We start from the raw sequence: 7,983 nt of genomic DNA on the forward strand, positions 1-7,983 counted from the left end.
TGTCCTCTCCACAGCCCTTGACATGGTTCCAGGGAATCAGTAGCAGCAGCTGGGTCGACGAATGCAAAGATGTGCAGGCAAGTGCTCCCTCATGGGACCTGGCTGCCTTATATGTGCCCTTCTGCCCAGTCTCATGCACAGGAGTACAGAGAGATTGGTCACTCACATTTGCATCCTATGTTTCCACCAATCCCTTCAAACCTAGCAGTCTGTGGGTTCTCGATCGGTTTCATTCTCCTGCATGATGTCAGCCCCACAAACACATTGCAACAAAGTAGACAAATCCCAACTGACTTCTGCTGTGCACCTTCCAGAACAATTTCGAATTTTGAACTTGGTCTCCATGACAACCAGCATGCATGTAGGCCTTAATACTTGTCCCCTATGTAATTTGGAGCATCACACACAGGTACGGTGCGTGTGGGGGCCCTAGGGCACCCCAAATGCATGGCAACGGCCCGTACATGCATGCCTACGCTCTCCATCACTTTTGGTCTGCACGCGTATGCGTACCCGTAGTGGTACGGACCGTACACTCGCATCTACGCTCTCCATCACTATGGGTCTGCACGCGTATGCGTACTCGTAGTGATAGTGAGCGTAGATGTGAGTGTACGGTCCGTACCACTACGGGTACGCATACGCGTGCAGACCCATAGTGATGGTGAGCGTAGATGCGAGTGTTCGGTCCGTACCACTACGGGTACGCATACGCGTGCAGACCCATAGTGATGGTGAGCGTAGATGCGAGTGTTCGGTCCGTACCACTACGGGTACGCATACGCGTGCAGACCCATAGTGATGGAGAGCGTAGATGCGAGTGTTCGGTCCGTACCACTACGGGTACGCATACGCGTGCAGACCCATAGTGATAGAGAGCGTAGATGCGAGTGTACGGCCCTATCACTATGGGTCTGCACGCGTATGCGTACCCGTAGTGGTACGGACCGAACACTCGCATCTACGCTCACTATCACTACGAGTACGCATACGCGTGCAGACCCATAGTGATAGTGAGCGTAGATGCGAGTGTACGGTCCGTACCACTACGGGTACGCATACGCGTGCAGACCCATAGTGATGGTGAGCGTAGATGCGAGTGTACGGTCCGTACCACTACGGGTACGCATACGCGTGCAGACCCATAGTGATGGTGAGCGTAGATGCGAGTGTTCGGTCCGTACCACTACGGGTACGCATACGCGTGCAGACCCATAGTGATGGTGAGCGTAGATGCGAGTGTTCGGTCCGTACCACTACGGGTACGCATACGCGTGCAGACCCATAGTGATAGAGAGCGTAGATGCGAGTGTTCGGTCCGTACCACTACGGGTACGCATACGCGTGCAGACCCATAGTGATGGTGAGCGTAGATGCGAGTGTTCGGTCCGTACCACTACGGGTACGCATACGCGTGCAGACCCATAGTGATAGAGAGCGTAGATGCGAGTGTACGGCCCTATCACTATGGGTCTGCACGCGTATGCGTACCCGTAGTGGTACGGACCGAACACTCGCATCTACGCTCACTATCACTACGAGTACGCATACGCGTGCAGACCCATAGTGTTAGTGAGCGTAGATGCGAGTGTACGGTCCGTACCACTACGGGTACGCATACGCGTGCAGACCCATAGTGATAGAGAGCGTAGATGCGAGTGTACGGTCCGTACCACTACTGGTACGCATACGCGTGCAGACCCATAGTGATAGGGCCGTACACTCGCATCTACGCTCTCTATCACTATGGGTCTGCACGCGTATGCGTACTCGTAGTGGTACGGACCGTACACTCGCATCTACGCTCGCCATCACGATGGGTACACATACGGCAGCACTCCCACAGTGATTTGGGAACATGCACAGGCCCTCTCAGCAGCAGTACGGCGGATTTTACACATCACTGTGGTGATAGGCGACACACATGTAGGAATAGGGCGGACATACTTGTCCATGGATGGACATACTTGTCCAGGAATGGACATCAAGGCATCGTCTGTGCATTACCACATGTGTGGGGCACAGGTGTCACAGGCTGTGATGTGGAACATGCCTCCTGAGTGGAGAAGGCACCAGATGTATGATGAGATGTGTACATGTGTACTGTGTGAGGGTGCAATGTGTGCCAGGCATGCCCTTGACTCCTTTGACATGTGTGCATGTGGGACTGCGCACTTGGGGTGAGCGTCACTGGCATGGCACGGACACCAACACACGGAAGTGTCCCATGATGCCCGGTACAGGGGTCATGACACATGACTCATCACTACCCACAGTGCACAATGTGACTATGCCATATATGTGTCCGGGATTTACATCGGGTTGATGTTGTAGCACCCTCAAAAGCTGCAGCCGTTGCAGCAACCAACATGTGGCTGTGTGTAGATTGTCATTGCACACTGTTCCCAACACCATGCCACATGTGTTATCGGATGTGAGGTGCACATGTATGCAAGGGACACGGAGTAGCGTGACAAGGCCATGTCAGCAAACTCACAAGGAATGTGTGGGGAGTCATGACATGTGCACCTTCATGGCAAGGTGTGTGGGCTGGACTAGTGTAATGTCATGTGACCTGTGGCTCAAGTGTTCCGCTGCCAGTCTCTGCAATCGGCATCACACTTCTGCTGATGTGTGGGTGTATGTCACTCCTGTCTTGCGTCGGGCAGTGCACTTGCACTGGGACACAGCTATTTTCATGGCGTGGCATGGGGAGGTTCTCAATCACCGTGTGTAGCTGGGTCTTGGAAGGAGTGTCACCTTGCATCCATACGTGTCCTGGGCATGTAGCACATGCCTGACTCCCTATGTGGCATGTGTGTATTGCCAGATTTACATGTGCTCAGTAGACATGAGTTGTTCTCGTAGTGCACTCACTCTTCCTTGACACTTCCAAATTACTGCAGAGCGCCTCCTGTTGCCCGAAGAATTCCAGACTTGGCCACCATGCAGGAGAATGACAGGATCCGGCTCTACCGCTTCACCCAACCGTTGATTCTGGAGCTGACGGCGAGACTGGCACCACACCTTCAACCGCAGCACAGGTATCCTACGGCACTGACACCCCAGCTGAAGGTAATGGCTGCCCTACATTTCCTTGCCACGGGTACCTTCCAATATACCATAGCTCATGTTGGTGGCATGTCCCAGAGCATGTTCAGCGGTGTGCTGCATGATTTCTTGGAGGCCATGTTGATTCACCTGGATGACTTCATCAAGTTCCCAACCCCTGAACAGATGACTGAGGTCAAGCGTGGTTTCTATGCCCTGGGAGGGATGCCCCATGTCATTGGGTCCATAGATGGGACACATGTAGGTTTGGTACCACCACACGCACGGGAGGTGGCGTACCGCAATCGGAAGCACTACCACTCCATCAATGCCCTTGTGGTGTGTCTGTCCAACATGGTGATTTCACATGTCTGTGCTCGTTTTCCAGGATCAGCACACGATGCCTACATCATGAGGCGTAGCGGGATGCCTGATATGATGATGCAGCTGCGCAACGAACGGGCATGTGTTGTTGGTGGGTACAGTCTGTCTGTCCTGTATTCTGTTTGGCCGAGCAGCACTACCGCTTCGCCAGTTCTAACGATATCCATGTGCTTTCCATTTAGGGGACGCTGGCTATCCCAACATGCCTTGGCTGCTGACACCTCTCCGCAACCCCATCTCGCCGGCCCAGCTCCGCTACAACACCGCCCATGGCCGGACAAGGCGAGTGATAGAGAGGACGTTTGGCATGCTGAAGAGCCGATTCAGGTGCCTCCACAAGACCGGCGGCGCACTCCCATATGCCCCGGCGAAGGTCTGCAAGATCTTCATGGTCTGCTGCATGCTGCACAACATGGCAGTTGAAAGAGCTGTGCCACTCATCCTGAATCAACATGACGAGGACCATCCACCCGTGGAGGATGAAGGGCTTGGCAATGGGGCTAGTGATGTGGAGGATGTGGAGCCGCAAGAGGACATCCGGACTCGGCTCATACGCGACTTCTTTGCTTAGTGGTGAGTACCAGTGTCTGAGTGTGCACGCCTTGGTCCCCGTGTGGCATGTGTTGTGATGCGTGTCTCCACCTGCATGTATGGCACGTGAGTCAGAGGTGTGTGTGGGTGTGTCACTGGAGTGATGGTGGCAGTGATGGTAGTATTTCCCCACTCATAATTGTGACCTAGCATGTTGTCATCCATACATGTGTCGAGTCAATGCACATGCAAGTGGCTGTGCTTTTTGTGGCTGACTTCTTGTGTGTCTCTCTTCCCCAGGTACCTGCGCATGCCGTCTTCTGGTTGCATTGTTGTGGCACTGCTATTCCTCATGGACATGGCATCGTGGGCTGACTCAGCGTTACAGGCACGGACACGTTTGGAAGTCTCCATGGGGTAAGGGATGCATCTGGGGTGTATTGGGTGTGGCAGTTGTTCACGATGTGTGCACACTGCCCCGGTCGGGGTTTGGTTCCTCTGCAGACATGTGGCATCCCCATGGGACACGACATGCAGCTGGGTACACCTGAATAGATGGGCTGCCTGGTTGTCAGTCATCAGTGATGGGATAGTGGATTGTGATGAAGGCATCAATGTGTGTGACACTGCCCTCGGACACATACGGTTAACATTGTCTTGACATGGCGTGGGACTTCCACATCAGCGGATGTATGGTGTATGGCAGTCTCTCCGTGAGCAGCTGTGGGTATTTAGCTGTTATCCGACACTTGTGTGCCAGTTCCATGGCTATCACGCATTTGTGCTGCAGAAGGGGGGTGCCAGTGTTGGAGCCACATGTTACTCCACATGATGTGTTCATGTGTACTTCAAGTTGCCTCTGCAATCCCAAAAACATGACTATTAAAGGTGTCCCTATGCCTCCAAGGTGCCTCTTCTCAGTCAATGCTGGTGTGTTGGCACGGTGCATCCTGCATGTCTGGCATGGTATTCCCTGATTGTGGCTATGTGTCAATGTGTCGAGTGGCAAGATGCAAGCTGTGTGTGTGTGCTGAGACTGTGTAATGGGCATGATGTCCATGACTGTGTGGGTATTGTGACATGTGCCATCCCCATGCATCCAACGTTGTCCATGACCCCATTCTCTGCATCCACCGGACTCAAGCTTGCAGGACATGGTTCTGCCACCTGTCTACACGTACCTGGGTGCCCCCCAGGACACGGGCCAGGATCCCTGACCTCTGCGCATGACTGTTGCTGTACTCAATGTGTCTGTCAGCACGGTTGTTCGGCCACCCCCTCAGCTGGTTCTGACCATCACGGGTGTGTATGGTGCTCCATGTCTGTCTTGCCTAGAAAACTGTGACCCATGTGTCCTGTGCCAGACTCAGGCCCCAGGGTGTGGATGGTTGAAGTGAACAGATGACTCAGGCATGTTTAGACTGTACAAGACACATGTTAGGTAATAATGCTACCAGCAGGCATCTACTCTTAATAGTGTGATTTATTATTGGGGGGGGGGGGCAAAGTGAGGGCCTTTCCGGGATTAGGGAATCCAAAGTTCAGTAGGGGAGTTGGTGTCCTTGCCATTGGAAATCCTCAGAGTCCATGCCACAGTCTTTGTCAACATTGGTCAGCCAGTGACCAGCAGGGCCATGTGGCAGAGAATGTCTCTTGATGCTGTGATGCTGTTGCTCCAGTGGGCCAGGTGCCAGGCCAGGTGTCCTGGGAGATGGTGATGTAGCAGCCACCCTCACGGTCCTTTCCGTGGACGACCCGGCTTCCTGCGGGGAACCTCAGCAGCAGGCCGTGACGACGTCTGGGATGCTCCGTCGGATGTTTCCTCCTCCTCCTCATGATCCCTCCCTGTGGGTGGTGATGTTCTCCGCCTTCTGGCACAGGGAGGGTCGGCCATGGTGTCGGCCATCCGACGGAGTTCAGCGTGAATCCCCTGGGACGCCGTCACTTGCTGAGCCTGTCTGTCCTCCATCCTCCGTTGGTGTAGCTGTAGACAGGCTATTAGCTCCGCATGTTGCTGGGCCTGCTGGACCTTGATCCCCTCGAGGACGGACACAACCTGGGCCATGCCCGTGGTGTCCTGCCGGTATGAGTCCAGGATGTTACGGACATGGGAAAATACTGGATCCCAAGCCAACTGGTCAGGCTCGCGCCTCCGCCGTCCTCCACTCCCACCACCCCTGCCCACTTGCGTCTGGCCTGCACTTGTGGGCACATCGGGTCTCCGGGACCCCTGAGGGGTGGCATTGGCGTTGTCGCCTGCCTCCTCCTGGGTGCCCGGGACACCGTGTCCCTCCTGGCGAGCCTGGCTGCATTGTGGTGTTGGGGCAGGGATCCTGGGTGTCTCCTGGGATGTGGCAGGAGTGGGGGTGGTGGTTGGCACGGTTGTACCTGACGCAGGTGCTGCAGGTGGTTGGACACCAGAGGGGCCAGGTCGGTCGGGGTCGTCCGCAGAGTGGTGAGAGTGGTCGCTGCCGGTGGGATCGGTCTCCTGCAGATCCGGGTCCTGTGAGTGTTCCCCCCCAGTGTTGGGGGGTGCAGCACGACGTTGACCTGTGTGTGAGAGAGACAATGTTAATTTTGATCCATGCAACATCCATGTTTCATCCGTTACAAAGTTGGCACATTTCCTCTTGGAATTAGGATCTGTCTTGCATTCCACTCACAGTGCACTTGTGCATGTGTGTGTCCCTTGGGCACCAATTTGGCCCCTTTAACTATGTGTGGCACAGTCTTACTTGCTGCGTCAAGTGTGACTGCAGTCAGCAGTGGAGTGTGCATGTGTGCCGAGCTATGCATTTGCGCCTTCCTTGTAGCACTGTACATGTGCACATGGAGTGGATCCACACACTTATATGATGCAGGTGGCTGTCCTTGTGCTCGTGTACAGGTTGTAACATGGCCCTGCGTTTTGCCATGATGAAGAGGGGGGGTTCTGGCACTGGCCACCCTTGTCTACATGCACGCAGTCCACCTGCTGACGAGCAGACATTCCCACACACCAAAGGACTGATTTGCTCTCCCTGTGTCTCCCTCCTTCTCTGTCCCCCTCTCCCTCCCTCTCTGTCCCCCTCTCCCTCCCTCTGTGTGTCAGCCTCCTCCCTGTGTCCATCTTCCTGTGTCTCCCTCTCTCTCTGTCCCCCTCTCCCTCCCTCTCTGTCCCCCTCTCCCTCCCTCTGTGTGTCAGCCTCCTCCCTCTGTCCGTCTCCCTCCCTCTCAGTCCCCCTCTCCCTCCCTCTCTGTCCCCCTCTCCCACCCTCTGTGTCCCCCTCTCCCTCCCTCCGTGTGTCAGCCTCCTCCCTCTGTCCGTCTCCCTCCCTCTCAGTCCCCCTCTCCCTCCCTCCCTGTCCCCCTCTCCCACCCTCTGTGTCCCCCTCTCCCTCCCTCCGTGTGTCAGCCTCCTCCCTCTGTCCGTCTCCCTCCCTCTCAGTCCCCCTCTCCCTCCCTCCCTGTCCCCCTCTCCCACCCTCTGTGTCCCCCTCTCCCTCCCTCCGTGTGTCAGCCTCCTCCCTCTGTCCGTCTCCCTCCCTCTCAGTCCCCCTCTCCCTCCCTCTCTGTCCCCCTCTCCCTCCCTCTCTGTCCCCCTCTCCCTCCCTCCGTGTGTCACCCTCTGTCACCTTGGCCCAGCTTCCTGGGCACACACTGTTAGCAGATCTTTGAGTGGCCCTTGGCCTGTTGATGTGAGTTTGTTTCTGATCTCCAGGCACCCATTTTGTCTGCTGTGTGTCTGTGCGCTGCTGCTGTGGTGGTGTGTGCTGCCACTCTTTCACACTGTTGGCTGTTCATTAGCTGCTGGCATGTGCAAAACAGTGCCTTCACCCCCATGTGTTGATGCAAGGCGTCCGCCATTTGCTGGCAAGTCATTCCTGTGTTGGGACACAGTGTTTGTCTGGCTGTGACCTAGGCCATATGGGCAGAGGGCATTGTTGTCTGCTTTGGAGTCGCACTATGTGATTCTTGGTGCCCAGCCTCCCGCCATCCGGGTTACCGTGTCATGTGTTGTTGTCTTCTGTGGCCTGT

Source organism: Triturus cristatus, chromosome 8 (assembly GCF_964204655.1).
Source record: "Triturus cristatus chromosome 8, aTriCri1.1, whole genome shotgun sequence".
Taxonomy (NCBI): domain Eukaryota; kingdom Metazoa; phylum Chordata; class Amphibia; order Caudata; family Salamandridae; genus Triturus; species Triturus cristatus.